This window comes from Stenella coeruleoalba (assembly GCF_951394435.1).
Source record: "Stenella coeruleoalba genome assembly, chromosome: 11".
NCBI classification, from domain to species: domain Eukaryota; kingdom Metazoa; phylum Chordata; class Mammalia; order Artiodactyla; family Delphinidae; genus Stenella; species Stenella coeruleoalba.
The window spans coordinates 46143177-46159736 of NC_137157.1; the positions used below are offsets into that span (position 1 = coordinate 46143177).

A 16560-nucleotide genomic window follows, 5' to 3' on the forward strand; every position below is an offset into this window, starting at 1 on the left:
TTTGAACAAAAAATGGCTTCAGGAAGTCCTTACAGTTATGTTGGATCATATCCTATGGAGCCTCCTGACTTCTGTGATAATCTGTTCTAAGCAGATAGGCCTGAGTCTCAGTTTATGTAAATAAATAGTACTTATTAAAGATCTTCTGGTCACTTGACTTAAATTACAAGAAATGAAGAGACCCTGAAAGGGAGAGAGTGATGTACAGGGAGGAGAGTGTTCTATAACTGGAGTAGATAAGATGGTTTGGAAGTAATTGATGGATAATATTCCTAATATCACTGAACAAGCATCACCTTTTATTAATCAAGGTGATGTAATGGGTCCATTTTTGTATTCTTAGAGTATGTAACCAGGCCAGAGGTTCCCAATTTGTGGACGTATCATAGTTTAAACACATGCTAAGGTTGACACACTGTTTGGACTATAGTCCCTCTCGAGTTTAAAATTACAATAGGAGGATCCACATTAAAACTACAAGTCAGTAGCTAAATGGTTGTTAATTGCATTTCTGCCCCCAACCATAACCAAATATGTTGACTTTTAAGGCAAGATGATTCAATGAAACCATGTTTGCATTTTGGCAACCTCTCTATAAACCTAATGTAATTAAAATTAATAAGCTTTTTTCCTTTTATTTATTTTTTTAATCTACTACATATAGGACACTTAGTATTGAGAATCAAAGATCCATTCATTGATGTTTTCAACTAGCATCCATTCAATATTTATTATGATCTGGCCATCATTCGGGGTATCTAGAAATACCCATCATTTGGGGCATCCACAAGTGCGATGGAGTCTCTAGTTTTGCTTGGGAAATGTCTGGGGAGAAATGTTGGTAAGCCAATAAAAATCATAAATAGAGAACATAAGATGAGCTGTTGTTAAGAGACAATATGTGGGTGATTTGGCCTCCTGAAATACTTGAACAAATTTTCTGCATTTACACGAGTAACAGATGTTCTGAAGGTGAAAGCCATGCACTGTGTCTATTGAGTGAAGACAAATGATGTTAATAATGTCGCTGTATCTGGATATGCCTGTGCTAATGCTCAGGCTCAGGAGAGATATTTCCTCTATTGACCATCATCCACCCATAGTCGTCAACTCCTAAAGTCGCTGTGAATTACGGTTCAAGAGGTTTGTTCTATCTTATAATGTCATGTACTGTCTAGTTAATTTAATATTATGGAGAATAAAAGGCATCAGTGAGGAACTCTGGCAGGTCCTTTCACTTTTAGCTCATTTGTGGTTTGGAGATTCATGAAGAAGCTGTGCTTTTTCTTTTGGGTGAGGATGACATGAAGGCAATGGGCGATTTTGCGGCTTAGCCTTCCCTAACCTCTCTTGATCTAGTCTCTAACGGTGCCATGGCGCTGGTGGCTTGCAACAACCATTGCTAGTGCTAATGTTTCCTGTAATCCACTTACATTACTTATGCACATGGTGATTTAGTAGGAAAACCAGGGAAGTGGAGTTATTTTTAAATAAATCAATAATTTTCAGCTTACTCAAAAAAGCAGAGGGTCAGCATTTAACCAAGTATCAGCGGGTTTGAAGGTTCATGCTTTAAGAAAAGAGATTTAGGAATAGAACGTACATGATGAAAGGGAGATATTTCAGCTGCTAAATGAATTTGGTTGAGTAATTGATATGTGTTTGCATACGTGTGTGTGTGTGTGTGTGTGTGTGTGTGTGTGTGTGTGTGTGTGTAATATATGGTACCAAAAGAATTCTTGTGGTACCAAAGAATTATTTTGTGGCTTCATTTATACCAAAATGAGCAGTATTAATGAGTATTCATTTCCTGAATTGGGGAAATTATTGTGATTTTCTTTTAGCCAGAGTAAAAAGCCACTCCCAACTTCCAAAATATATAAGTACATAACTTTTAAATCTTCCTAGCTCAGAGGAGAGATCAATTATTTCTTTCTCTCTCACTTGTTTCTGACATCATCAAAACCATGAGTTTTAAAATTAAAAATTTAACAGGAACATGAAAGATGCATGTATCCCTCCTCCTTTCCTGATTCCAAGTTTCTGGCACAAAGCATTTCATAAGAACATTTGTCCACAAATGAATTTTTTCCTTTATCTTCTTTCTTTTAGAGTCAGGAAAATATGCAGTTTATTTATTCCAAGGAGAGGACAGCACAATTAGAATGTTTATCCCAAAGCATTCTAATTATGTTCCAGAGGTTCAATTAAGAAGCTGTTATTAAGATTTTTGTACAAATGCAATATACAGGGAATATGAATGTCCTCAAGGTCAAGGCTGTGGTAGGAGAAAAAAAAATGGCTTTAACCAAATGAGTGCTGAGAATTCCATCAATATACATCAGGCCACAAGGCTACCACTTTAGGAAGGAGGGAACCCCGGGGTGTGAGGGAAAATGGTAGAGTGGAAGCAGATGCAGGCTTTTCCAGTTCAGCAAGTTCAGCATAGGTTGCTGGGTGAAGAACATTTTAGCTTGGGCAAAGTATGAGAGACCTGGGGAGGCGAAAATCTCCCAGAGATCTCCATCTCAATACCAGCACTCAGCTTCACTCAACGACCAGCAAGCTACAGTGCTGGACATCCTATGCCAAACAACTAGCGAGACAGGAACACAACCCCACCCATTAGCAGAGAGGCTGCCTAAAATCATAATAAGTCCACAGACACCCCAAAACACACCACCAGCCATGGACCTGCCAACCAGAAAGACAAGATCCAGCCTCATCCACCAGAACACAGGCACTAGTCCCCTCCACCAGGAAGCCTACACAACCCACTGAACCAACCTTAGCCACTGGGGACAGACACCAAAAACAACGGGAACTACGAACCTGCAGTCTGCAAAAAGGAGACCCCAAACACAGTAAGATAAGCAAAATGAGAAGACAGAAAAACACAGCAGATGAAAGAGCAAGATAAAAACCCACCAGACCTAACAAATGAAGAGGAAATAGGCAGTCTACCTGAAAAAGAATTCAGAATAATGATAGTAACGATGATCCAAAATCTTGGAAATAGAATAGATAAAATGCAAGAAACATTTAACAAGGACCTAGAAGAACTAAAGAGCAAACAAGCAACGATGAACAACACGATAAATGAAATTAAAAATACTCTAGATGGGATCAATAGCAGAATAACTGAGGCAGAACGGATAAGTGACCTGAAAGGTAAAATAGTGGAAATAACTACTGCAGAGCAGAATAAAGAAAAAAGAATGAAAAGAACTGAGGACAGTCTCAGAGACCTCTGGGACAACATTAAACACACCAACATTCTAATTATACGGGTTCCAGAAGAAGAAGAGAAAAAGAAAGGGACTGAGAAAATATTTGAAGAGATTATAGTTGAAAACTTCCCTAATATGGGAAAGGAAATAGTTAATCAAGTCCAGGAAGCACAGAAAGTCCCATACAGGATAAATCCAAGGAGAAATACGCCAAGACACATATTAATCAAACTGTCAAAAATTAAATACAAAGAAAACATATTAAAAGCAGCAAGGGAAAAACAACAAATAACACACAAGGGGATCCCCATAAGGTTAACAGCTGATCTTTCAGCAGAAACTCTGCAAGCCAGAAGGGACTGGCAGGACATATTTAAAGTGATGAAGGAGAAAAACCTGCAACCGAGAGAACTGGGGAATAGGTAGGCTTTGGAATATAAAGGATGGGGAGATTATGGATTACTCCTTTCCTTGAAGGAAGGAAAATAAAGGGAAGGAATAGGAGGAAAGGTGGAAGAAGAGGAGGAGGAGGAGAAAGGAAAGGGGAGGAGAAGGACGGGAGGGGAGGGGAGGGAAGGGAAGGGGGAAAGGGAAGGGAAGGGGAGGGAAGGGGACAGGAGAGGAAGGAATGGAGGGATGGAGGGAGGGAAGGAGGGAAGAGAGGGAGAAGGAGAAAGGAGGAGAAAAGAGAAGATAGAGTGGCAGTTTTGGGGGCAGTGGGAAGACTTCTGTGAGCACATGAGAAGATGATGGGGAGTCTCCAAGAGCCTGAGATGGTCGCTGTGAGATTCCTAGAATCCTGAAGCTTCTTGTCTTGCTCACCACTCACCCAGACCATCACCCAGACAGACATTCTCTTGTTTTTTGACACAAAACATTCTTTGCAAAGATTTTTATCAAGTGGTTGATTTCAAAGACCATTAAAGCCAAAAGCTCTGGATAACTCTGTGTTTCAGTTACATCCTGAGCTCTGGTTTATGCCTCTCCTCAACTTGGTTCTGCTGTTGACCAAGTTTTTGAGTTTCATCTTGCAGGTAAACAGATAATTCCTAGATGTGGTTTGAAGGGCTTTGAAAGTCTTGCCTTCTCATTTCTTTGCTACAGTAAATAAATTTTGTAGCATTTAGTGTGTTATGTGATGTGCATAAATAATTGTTTTTTAATAGACAAATTAGTTTAATCACAATTTTGTATTAGTATAGTGAATGTCCCAAAAGGTGAGTTTAAGCTGTATAACTACCCCTGGAATTCTTCCATGTCAGGGAAGGCTTAATGGTTAAGAATATTTTGTAGCAAGTGACAAGAACCCAATCAAAACTAAAGAACATTTCATGGTTCAAATAACAGCACTTCTGTAGTATATCTAGCTTTAGGTGTAGTTTGATCAAGGGCTCAAATAATTGGCCAGGATCAATCTCCCATCTCTGCTTTCCATGGAGTGACTTTATTCTCAGACTGATTCTTTTTCATCTTATCATGGTTTCCTGAAACTCCTGGAGTTTTATCCTTGGAGGTTCATATTCAGTGGGAAAGAATGAGTCTTTCACAACTGTCAGTAATATCCTGAGCATCCCTATAGACCAATTTAAGTTAATTACTTACTTCATCCCTGAATAGTTTGTGGCCAGGTGGTAAAATAAGGCAAATTATCTCAAACCTAAACCATATGCCTTACCCCGAGAGCATCCCTAAAAACCCATAATCTGTTTATGAGAGGGGAGGTTACCTGAATAAAAATGGGGACACTATTAACAACCAAAGGCAGACTAGACACCAGATAGCAGCTAAATGTATGCTAAAGCAGAGATCTAGACTGTAGTTTTTACTAAGACATGATAGCCCCTTCAAGAAATAATGAGGATATGACAGCTTACAACTTGGCCTCAAGAATATGATTCTTGTACAAAAACAGGGTGACTAAAGTCATACTCTAAACTCTCTGACAGTGGCCCAAAAAGGCAGCAGATTCATTCTGACACCGGAGAAAATTAAGGTACCTGGGCTGTGTCCTAACACCCAGACTATTTGCCTATGAGGACTGTGATTTAGGGCAATCTGTTGGACCCAGGATATTTTATCCCAAGAATGTTTCAAATTTGTGAAAACCACTGTAACCTGTATACTTCTTGATAGTGACTGCTTATGTGGTGGGGACCAGAAAAGCTACATTAGTACATAGGCTAAGTGAGTTGCTTGTGGTGGGCAAACTCACAGAACATGGGAAGCAAATGCAGGCTTTGGGAAAATTATGAATTATTATGTGTCAAGGGTATTCGGGGCCATATAGTAAATACCAAGTCCAAAATACTACATGGATATAAGACACAAGTCTACTGCAGTGTAGGATGTGACTCTGATGCCTTCCAATGCTGTCCTGGGACACTAGACCCAAGTTCCTGGAAGGAATGAATATAAAAGCCTGAGAGAAAAATCTCTGCCATGGTTTTATATGGTAGTACTTTTATTAAAACAATCAAATGTGTAGTTCTTTTCCTTGATTTTCAAATAAATGTAGTTATGTCTACCTTGAAAATGGCATTTTTTTCTGTAGACCCTACCACCTTATCATTTTGGATTTGGTCTGTGTATTTGTTGTCTATTGTTGCATAACATATTACCTCAACATCTAGCAGCTCTAAACAAGGACTATTTATTATTTCACATAGTTTCTGAAGGTCAGGAATCTGGGAGCAGATTAGTTGTGTAGTTCTGCCTCAGGGCTTAACTGCAGTCAAACTGTCAGGCAGGGCTAAGTCTTTGAAGACTTGACTAAGCTGAAGGATTCACTTCCAAGCTCGCTCACATGGGTATTGGCAGGAGGCTTCAGTTCCTCAACACGTGGACCTCTCCACAGGACTGCTCAGACATGGCTTCCCCCAGAATATGTGAGGAGAGAGAGACACCACAGTGCCATGTATGACCTCGTCTTCAAGTCACACACCATCATTTCCACTGTATTCTATTCATTAGAAATGAGTTGCTAGGTCTCTCCCACACTCATGGGGAGGGGACTGCAGAGGGCATGAATACCAGGAGGCAGGGATCATTGGGGACTATCTTGGAGTTTAGGTGTCACAGTCTTCAAAGCAAAATTGGAGAATCTTTGTATTCAAAGCACAAGAAGTGCTTGTTATGCACTTCTACCTATAAAGTTCAGGGAACATGAGGATTTAAGGACCTCGTGTAAACTTCAGGAGAGGTAGCTGTGTGCTGAAACCATATGGCTACTGAAATTGCGTCGTATATTGTAAAGGTGGAAGAAATTGTGTCAACAAAGAACGTTTGAGCATTAAAAAAAAGGCCCCTCATGACTAGATGACAATTTACAGACAAAAAAAATCAAGGCCCTAAATCAATAACTTTCTCCAGGTTAATTGCTTAATAAAAAGTGCTAGAGGCAGATCAGCTCTGTGCTTTGCGATGACATAGAGGGATGGGATAGGGAGGGTGGAAGGGAGATACAAGAGGGAGGGTGTATGGGGATATATGCCTACGTATAGCTGATTCACTTTGTTATACAGCAGCAACTAACACACCATTGTACAGCAATTATACTCCAATAAAGATGTTAAAAAAAAATTAGTAGAGTCGGGGATCCAAAACAAAAAAAGTGCTAGAGGCAGAATTCAGATTTGTGTGACTTCAAAACTCAAACATGTTAATTTTTAATGTAATGTTTAATGTAAGTTAATTTTTTGGTTTGCTTTGGGAAAGTATTATAAATTTTCCCAACAGAAAATTTAACTTCATGAATTATATTCTATTTAAGCTAATGATAATGTAAATTCTCATGCTCTGAACATACAGTCATCGATAGCTAGGTGTTCATGTTGGAGCCAGAGGTTAAAATGTGAAAGACCTGTAATGGCCATCCTATAGATCATCATAAAAAATGAATTATAATGTCAAATTAGATTTCACTTTAAGAAAGTCTAGAAGAAGAAATTCTGTAATCTACTTCAGGTATCTGGTTAACTTTCTACTCTTTTCTTAACCTAAAGGCTTAATGTTAAACTATAAGAGCTTCTTACATAATCACCTTTCTTTTTAAGTCCCAAACGTTTGCATTTTGGAAAACTTTGTGCTTAGATTCTCCAGATATTATTGTACCCCTGCAAAATCATCTTGAAGTAGAAATTCCATTCTTGAGCTTGGCATCCTGACAGTCACAACTGTCACCATCTGTTGCTTTTCTACATTTCTAGCTACTAAAGCAGCAAGGAGGATGCTGGAACACATTCTGGAAAGCTAGAGGTCAAGCTTAGGCAATGTCTGTGTGAAGTTTCAACACTGGACCACGTAGTACATCTGTTTGTTTTGCATAATTAGACTCAACATTAGGATGATTGATGTCTTAAGAGAACTGGTTTAATGATCATACTAATTGGACATTGGATATTTAGTAATGTTTTTATTTTAACTCCAAAAGGAATATATTTTCATAGAGTTTCAGAATATTTAGAAATATAGCAAAGGAAAAGGAGGAAGTAAAAATAATCCTTAACTGTTAGATAACAATCTCATCTTGATATATGTATCTATATGGTCTTTTATATATATGTGAATGTAGACCATTTTTTATAAAAATATGCAATCTGCATGCATAAGGTTTTATAGTTTTTTTTACTTAGTTTATATTATGGACACTTCTCCATGTCATTAACTATCGTTATATAGCATCACTTTTATGAGCTGCTAAAAATTCCATTGTGTAATAGATTTTACAGTTCTATGTATTGACATATTCCCAACACATTCAGTAAGTTAAGGCAACTAATTCTGAGAAGGAGAAATAAATGTTGAATATATCAAATAGAGTATTTTTTTTCATTGCAACTACCTACTTAATAATATTGAGAGAATTAGGGAGCTTATCTTAAGGGAAACTACTTTCTTTATGAACTCTCTATATAATTGTAATATGGTATCTATTTTTTTGCACTTGGCCAAATTATGCATGTTCCATAGACCTTAAATCTCAAGCAAGGGAAATATTTAAAGCAGCCAAAGAAATTAGCAGGACAAAAAAAGGATGTTCTGTTAAGAGCATATTGTATTTCAGGACTTTTCATTGAAGAAGATGGAAAGTACTGTGTCTCATTACGTTAGACCTTAAAAACTCTTCTTTTAGTCCAAACTTTTCACAATAATGTGTAAACAAATGGAGTCTGCAGATAAACAAAGAGGATATCTTTTCTTTGGAGCAAATATTTACTTGTCCAAAAATTACCTTTGGTTTGCTAGTTGTTAAGAACTGTTCTCTTGCACCCTCTGTGAATGACTTTGTACCTCTTTCTTTCTTTCCTTCTTTCTCTGTTCCTCTCTAATCATAAATACCTATAAATTATTCTTAGTTTTTTTTTTTTTTTTTTTTTTACTGCACAATGCTGTATTTAAAATCTAACTACCAATGGATAATTAAACTGGGCTTTCTGGGCATCTGGCCTTGCCGGTGCAGGATGGGATTGGCACCATTCAGCAAATGACTTCGTTTTCTCAAGATGATCCCTGTAACTCAGATGGTAGAAATAATTTGTTCCTTTCTCTTGTTTTAAGAAAACATAGGAGCTAAAAGTCTCTGGAAGGTTGTCTCCCTAAGCAAAGTTATGAAGCTTACTCACTGGTAACTTTTATCTTTAGTAAATGAGCACAGCACAGCTGCTGCTTCATACCACGGCTGACCACGTGGCCACCCAGGAATCACAGGTTCTTATCCCCTGCCCTTTCATCCTTTTTCTTCCCAAACCACATGTTTTCATGAACCAGAACTGTTATAGCAAATTCCACTTCTAACACCAAAAAGCAAAGGAAGAATTCCTCCTGTGTTTCTCCTCTACTCTCTACATTACTCTCAATACTTCACTCATGACATTTCTGGCCACCAAATGTGAAGAGGGGGCGAATTGCCATACCAAGCAATTCTGCGACACCAGCTGGGTATCCCACAATTTAATTCAGTTCTGACACTATCTACTTGGAGAGAGCACCAGATTCCACAGGTTAAGGGCTCAGTCCTATAAGACTGCCCCCCGCTTCCATTCAGGTGCCAATCACAAATCCAGGTTGTTACCTGTGTTTCTGATCAACTGGCTATAAACTGGAGTTCCCACGACCCCTTTATTGGGTTTAATTAATTTGCTGGAGTGGCTCACAGAGCTCAGGATAGCAGTTTACTCACTAGATTACCAGTTTATTATAAAAAATATAACTTGGGAAAAGGCAAACGGAAAGATGCAAAGGGCAAGTTATGTGAGACGGGACACAGCACTCCCCTGCCCTCTCTGGGTGAGCCACTCTCCAAGCACCTCCACCAACCTGGAATCTCTCCAAACCCTGTTCTTTTGGGTTTTTATAGAGGCTTCATTACATAGGCACGATTGATTAAATCATTGGTCATTGGTAATGGATTCAACCTCCAACCCTTCTCCCTTCCCTAGAGGCTGGGGGATTGGACTGAAAATTCTGTCCCTCTCATCATTAGGTTATTTCTCCTGGCAACGTGCCCTCATCTTTAGGGGGATGGGTGGTCCAAAAGTCACCTCATTAACATAAAGTCAGGTGTGGGTGAAAGGGCTTGTTATGAATAACAAAACATACCCCTTTCGCCTTCATGACTTGAGTTAGTTCAGGAACTGGGAACAAAACTAAATTAAGAAAGATGTTTCCATTGCTCTTATGTAGGAAACTATGAGGGTACCAGGAACTGTGGATGAAGACCAAAATATTTTTTCTTATTATAAATCACAATATCACAGCACCTTAGCCATTTATCATTGTGTTTTCATAGAGGAGATGGGTCATTATCTTGTACTTCATACATTTTCCAAATTTTCTTTTTGAAGTATGAAAGTATAATCCAGCCATTATTCATAGCCCAAGTTGCTTCTTTCCTTACCTGTCTGCTACATTTGGACCACCTGAATCCAGAAAAATAAATCAAGAGGACATCATCAACTTTACATATCTTTCAATTTAGCCTACATTTTCGTATGATTTAGTCATTTAACTGAAACAGTAAGTTAGCAACAGAAAACTTCAAGAAACAAGAAGCAAAAAGACCTACTTTTGAGGGCTAGGCCAGATGTTCAGACAGTTCCTAAGATTGCAGGGAGCGATGTTTGTGAGATTTGTTTGCCCCCCTTTCTGGAAATGGCAGCCATGTGATACAGATTCCAAGAGAGCCGGAAGGACTTAGAGAACACTGAGCATACGACTTAAGACAATCAGGGCTAACAGTCTTAATCCCAGATTTCCTGGATTGCATTTATGAATGTCGTTCATTTATTCTGAATATCTTGGGGCTCTCTATGTGTTCGTGTGTCTGTAGTTCAAAAGCCTCCTAATTTTCTAATAATGGGAGCATTATTGACCTAGTGAAGCTGCACTGTTTAAGAATTTGACTACTTTTCCTGCCTGAAAACATGACAACTAGAATTAGGTGTTAAACCAGAACAAGTTAACATGTGGTTCTTTGTGCTTTAAGCCATTAAGTTGCTTAGAACTGGTCTGGGTTTTCTGTTGTTTTGGTTTGGTTTTTTGTGGTACGCGGGCCTCTCACTGTTGTGGCCTCTCCCGTTGTGGAGCACAGGCTCCGGATGCGCAGGCTCAGCGGCCATGGCTCACGGGCCCAGCTGCTCCGCGGCATGTGCGATCTTTCCGGACCTGGAGCACGAACCCGTGTCCCCTGCATCGGCAGGCGGACTCTCAACCACTGCGCCACCAGGGAAGCCCCTGGTCCATTTTTTAAATAGGAATTATTGGGCAGCGAATAGCAAAATCTGTATGGAATAGGCCTCTATGCAAATTCTTTGAAAGTAGACTTTTAGAAATCAGCAATCATTTTTTTATGGGCAAATGAATGTCTTAAAATTTCTTCATGTATGACAAGTAATGGTATCATCTTTATTCTTAAACATAATTTTTAAAATTACAAGATCAACTGAATAAAATCAAATCTATGCCAAGCTGGATTATGAAAAATAGCCAAGTTATAGAAAACAATATATTTCTGGTGAGTAACTAGTATAGATAAATCATGGAGACTGGAGAAGGAACTGAGAATAAGTAGGGGCAACTGGATCCTCAGACATGCAAAAGGTTTGATGAACACCTAAGACTTGCTCCTTGAAACATTCATTCATTCAGAAATATCATTGAGTACCTCCTATGTCTTAGGCAGTAAAGTAGGCTCTGGTGATACAAGAGTGGTAAGATAAACAAGATCATTGCAGCTGTGTAGTTCACGTTCTGATAGGAGAAAGACAGTAAAATAAGTCGAGCAGCTGAAGATATTTCAGATGGTGGTAAGTGCAATGAAGAAAACGAAATGAAATTATGTGGCAGAGAGGAAGTGGTGGGGACTCTATTAGATTGGATATTGAGGGGTTCTATTGTATATTCAGGGATACTTAGGGATTGGATCAAGGTATAGCTCCCAAATGGAAGCTGTGTGGTAGAAGCATAACTTTGGAGTCAGCGGAACTGTGTTGGAATCCCAAATGAGGTACTTATTAATTGTGTTTCCTTCAGGGACTTACTTAACATCTCTGTATTTCATTTTCCTCATTTGTAAAAAAAAAATGATACTAATAATACTATGATATTCATGTGGGAATTGAATGAGATAAAGCGTTCAAAGCACTTAGCATCATGCCTGACACATAGTAAGATCCTTATAAAAACTGACTGCTATTATTAGCATTATATGAAACCATGGAAAATATAGCTTTCTAGTCTTAGTACCAAGAATACTTGTATTTCTCCTGAGCCACTGGCTTATAATTGTATCTTTTAAATGCTGTGAATCATGTTTCCCTCTTCCTCTTGACTGCTGAAAAGCTGAGAGCCAAATCTGTGGTCTACCTCTAGCAAATAGAGAGAACTTTATTGAGGGCCTTATTTATTTTGTGAACTAACCTCATTCTTGGCTGGTTGTTTTCTTTTCTTCACTCATTTTCCTTCTAATTCAATTTCTTCATTTCCTTACTTTTTATTCAGTTTTATTTTGTATTATATGTGTTTTTGTAAGCTGCCATAAATCCTTTGTGTAATATATTCTGTCTAAACAAATAGTCACTACAACAAAATAGAAATCAGTATGGACAAGTTGAGTCTGAATGCTACACAGCAGGAAATCCCCTTCCAAGGAGAATTTGTTTACCCCTTGGGTTTGAAAAAATAAGAAAATATAATTCATATTTTAAAATTACGATGCGTATGATGATCTGTTTGGCTCACTGCTCAGCAGGCCCCAACCTCAACCCAGTCCCAATGTCATGGACCAATCTTCATTCCCGTCGTGAGCAGTTTAAGACAGTGGGAACAGAATGGTTTTAGAAGGAGATGTCTGGAGTTCACATGCCTGTTCTGCCACTGACTACCTTTGAGATCTTGGGCAAGTCAGTGAACATTTCTGAGTCTTTGTTCTTCCATTTTAATGACAATTGTAATATCTGACCTGGCTACCTTCTTTGGCTCTTTCTAGGACCAGTGAATGTGTTCTGTAAAGCATAGCACATGTCATAATGTCAGCCAGCACAGTCATGTTGTCATTGGTGGTGGTGATGATGGTGATGGTGATAATCAGCAGGTTGTCAGTTTTGTTGCTGATCTACTCTGATCTTGGGGTAAAATCCCAGGACTGTAATGGGCTTCTTGCCTTGCTATACATACCTAGGAGGTACCTCTCACACTGTAGCTTAAGCCAACAGCATCCCCTGAAGCTGTGCATCACACAGCCCACACAACCACACGTGGTGGCCCTGACTAAAACCCTCCTTAAGTTCCATTGCTAATTACCTGGGTTCTTGACATCACCTTCCTTTCTTGAGTGTCTGCTTTGTTCGGCCAACCGGCACTTCAGTTTCTCTGAGCCTGGAAACCTGCCTTATTACTAGTTCTGTCTTTCAACTCGGATGTCACAGCCAGCCCACACCTGTACCTCCTGGTAGCTTTTCATGTTGCCATTGGCCATGTCTTGTGAAACTCCCACCTGCTATTCTTATCTGCTGAAAGCCTAACCATCTCTTCTGTCAGCCAGAATGTCCTAACACCTGCTCCGCGTTCACCTCTTGTCACGCTCCCAGATGCAATGCCTTCTTTTTGCCTAGAATTTTCTGAAGTAAAATAATGTATTAATTGCCGTCAGGATCTTAACACTTGCTGTATTGTCAGTAGTTTCTGTTACAAAAAAAGACTTTTATTTTTTAAAGGTGTTATTAATCCAAATGCAGACTAACTTATTGATAACCTAATAATAACCTCATCATTTATTCCCAATTTATTAGGGAAGATCAGGTAATAAGGATTCCACACATATAAACACATACTCTAGGTAATTGAAGCTTACCTTTATAATTATGTAGGGATGTGAATCTTTTAAATTTATATTACACATTTCTTTATTTTAAATGCATATATAGTGTTTCCAATTGTTTTTTAAAAATTGGGTCAGACTCTACAGCTTGCTTTGCTTAATAATAACAGGTCATAGATATACCTTGAAGTCTTTTAGATATAAATTTGCCTTATTTCTTCTAAACGGAAGACTAATTCTAAATAATTTAAAATTTTGAAGTTTTTATATACCACATTTTCTTAAACTGTTCCTCAGATTCAGTGTACATTCGGTTGTTCTTTATGTGTTTTGTAATTGCCATGACAAAACTGCAATAAATGTCTTTAATATACACCCTTAGAGAAAAAAGAACATATATACGTATGTGTGTATATAATATGTATGTATATATATTTACACACATATGTGCTTGTACATATAGTATGTACATAAGCATATATTGTTCATTTATGTATTTTTATATATATGAATGAGAGATTTTCAAAAGAGAGATTATTTATCCCAAGAGTATTTAATATATCACCAAATTATTATTTTCTGGACAGTTGTAGCAATTCGCCCTCTGACCAGTAATGTATAAAGACACCTGACTGATTAAAAATCTCTCCAGCAGCAGCTGATTGTTGATTCTTTTTCATTTTTGCTGATCTGGGGAGTGGGGGGAAGAACTGCACCTCGTTATTGCTTACATTTGCATTTCCGTGACCATGGAAAAGACTGAGCATCTCTCATGTGTGTTGAATATTTGGATTTCCTCTCATGCAATTGCTTATTTGTAACTTGTGTATCAGGTTAATTATCTTTTTCTTAACAATTTGTAGAATCTCTGTTTATTGAGATATAATCCCTTTGTCTGCCATATGGGTTGCATTGATTTATTTCGAGATTCTCATTTCTCTTTTTTTATGGTGTATTTTGCTATACAAAATTTTAATTGTTTTGTGTTCAAACGTTTATATTTGCCTCCTTTTAAAAATAACTTTTTTGTGGCTGTCTCTCTTTTTTCTACTTAACGATATATCATGGTCATTTTTACAAGGCACATTTAACTCTTTCATTTAGCTTTCCCTAGTTTCTTTATATGTGGATAAGCTTATGCATGCATAGTTCTACATAAGTGAGAAATCATTTTATTTTTATTGTTATCATTCTTGTTTAGTATGTTTTGTGTTTTCCTTCCCCTGTCCTCCTTCCCTTCATCCACTTTATCTTCTTCTGTTGAACGCCCATATTATCCTGGTCATTCATACTAAGAACCTAATATGTATCCTTTTATTTATTTTCTTCATGCTCATATAATCCACACATACATACATATCCATATACATGCATGATCACACACATATATGTACATGTATACATATACCTATATTGGAATTTTTGTCATTTTATGTTCCACAAAAATGGTATAATATTATAAATACTTCTTTGCTCTTTTTTCCTTTCTGTCCCACTGATACTCATGGAAAACTTTTCTAGTCAATGGTCATACTACTTCATGATGCGGTTATACCATAATTTATTCAACCCTTTCTCTATTCATGGTAACTCACATTGTTTCCACCCTTATTTTTGGCCCTATGAATAACGTTATAAAAACATCTTTGTACATATGCTGCTACATGCTAGTGCTTTTATTTCTACAGAATAGTTTCCCAAAAGTGATATTGCCAGACTGAAGTAGTATATAGCTGGATTTGTTTCCCAAAGACAGTAGTAATTTGCATTTCTACCAATAAGTACTAAGTAACCACCCTTCATCTCTATCAGCAGCGATGTTATCAGTATTTTTGTGACTGATAGGTATAAATTTATATCTCATTATTACTTCTAGTTTCTTAAAGAAGCTACCAAGAATAACTTGCCCTTTCTGGATGACGGCAGATCAGTTGATTTCCTTTATTACAGTGTGCAGTCTGTTAGTTTTGTGAGTTTCCTTACTTCTCTGAATGTCTCTGTCACTGGCTGTACCTGCCTCCACCCTACCTGCTTGGTTGTCTCTGATATGTTTGAAAAGTTTGGACTTTAAAACCAGAGGACAGCATTTGCCCTAAACATTTAAACATCAGCCAATAAACTCTCAGTGAAGACCCAAAGAGTACAGTTTATGAGTTTAGCTTGATACTTCAGTGATTATTCAGTTCTTAAGAAAAATTTGTTTTCAAAAAAGTTAGCTAATGAGCAGCAGTTAAAAGGCTGGGGTCTATTATTTATAACCACTGGACACCATTTTCAGTGTGCTTGGGGTATTAATAGCCTCAGAACCCACTTATCACACAGCAAGAAAAATGTATAACCTCAAATCACCAGCTTAGAAAAGGGTGATCACCTCCATCATGACATACTGACAGATTCTTTAATGACAAGCTCTGTTTGTCACTCACTCTCCCTGCATCCTGCCACCATGTCACTGAAATTTACAGACTCTGGTCTTTATACTGTCCTGAGTGTTGGTGTCTGGGAACATTTATTTTCTTTCTTACCTCCCCCGACCATGTCCCTGGTATAGTCTCAGGGTAAAGTTGTAGCCTAGACAAATGACCCCAGTAGAAGATAGCGAAGATGGCTCACAAAAGGAGAGAGAATACATGCCGAGTGTGGTCCTGTACACCCAGCACTCTCCCAGGGAATGGAGTCTTTGTCAAAGGATTCCATAGTTTCATGCATAGTCAGAAAATCCTTCGGCTATCTTAAAGACTTTTTTCATTGATCATTTAAATTCCTTTTGCTTTTATTTTATTTTTTATTTTATTTTATTTTTTTAACATCTTTATTGGAGTATAATTGCTTTACAATGGTGTGTTAGTTTCTGCTTTACAACAAAATGAGTCAGTTATATATATACATATGTTCCCATATCTCTTCCCTCTTGCGTCTCCCTCCCTCCCACCCTCCCTATCCCACCCCTCCAGGCGGTCACAAAGCACCAAGCTGATCTCCCTGTGCTATGCGGCTGCTTCCCACTAGCTATCT

At 38.0% G+C, this 16560-nt stretch overlaps 1 protein-coding gene across 1 annotated transcript in view; it reads left to right on the forward strand.

The window, feature by feature from the left end:
• Window positions 1-16560, forward strand: part of PTPRR (protein tyrosine phosphatase receptor type R) — a 378611-nt gene that overhangs the window by 145123 nt on the left and 216928 nt on the right. The window lies entirely within an intron of this gene.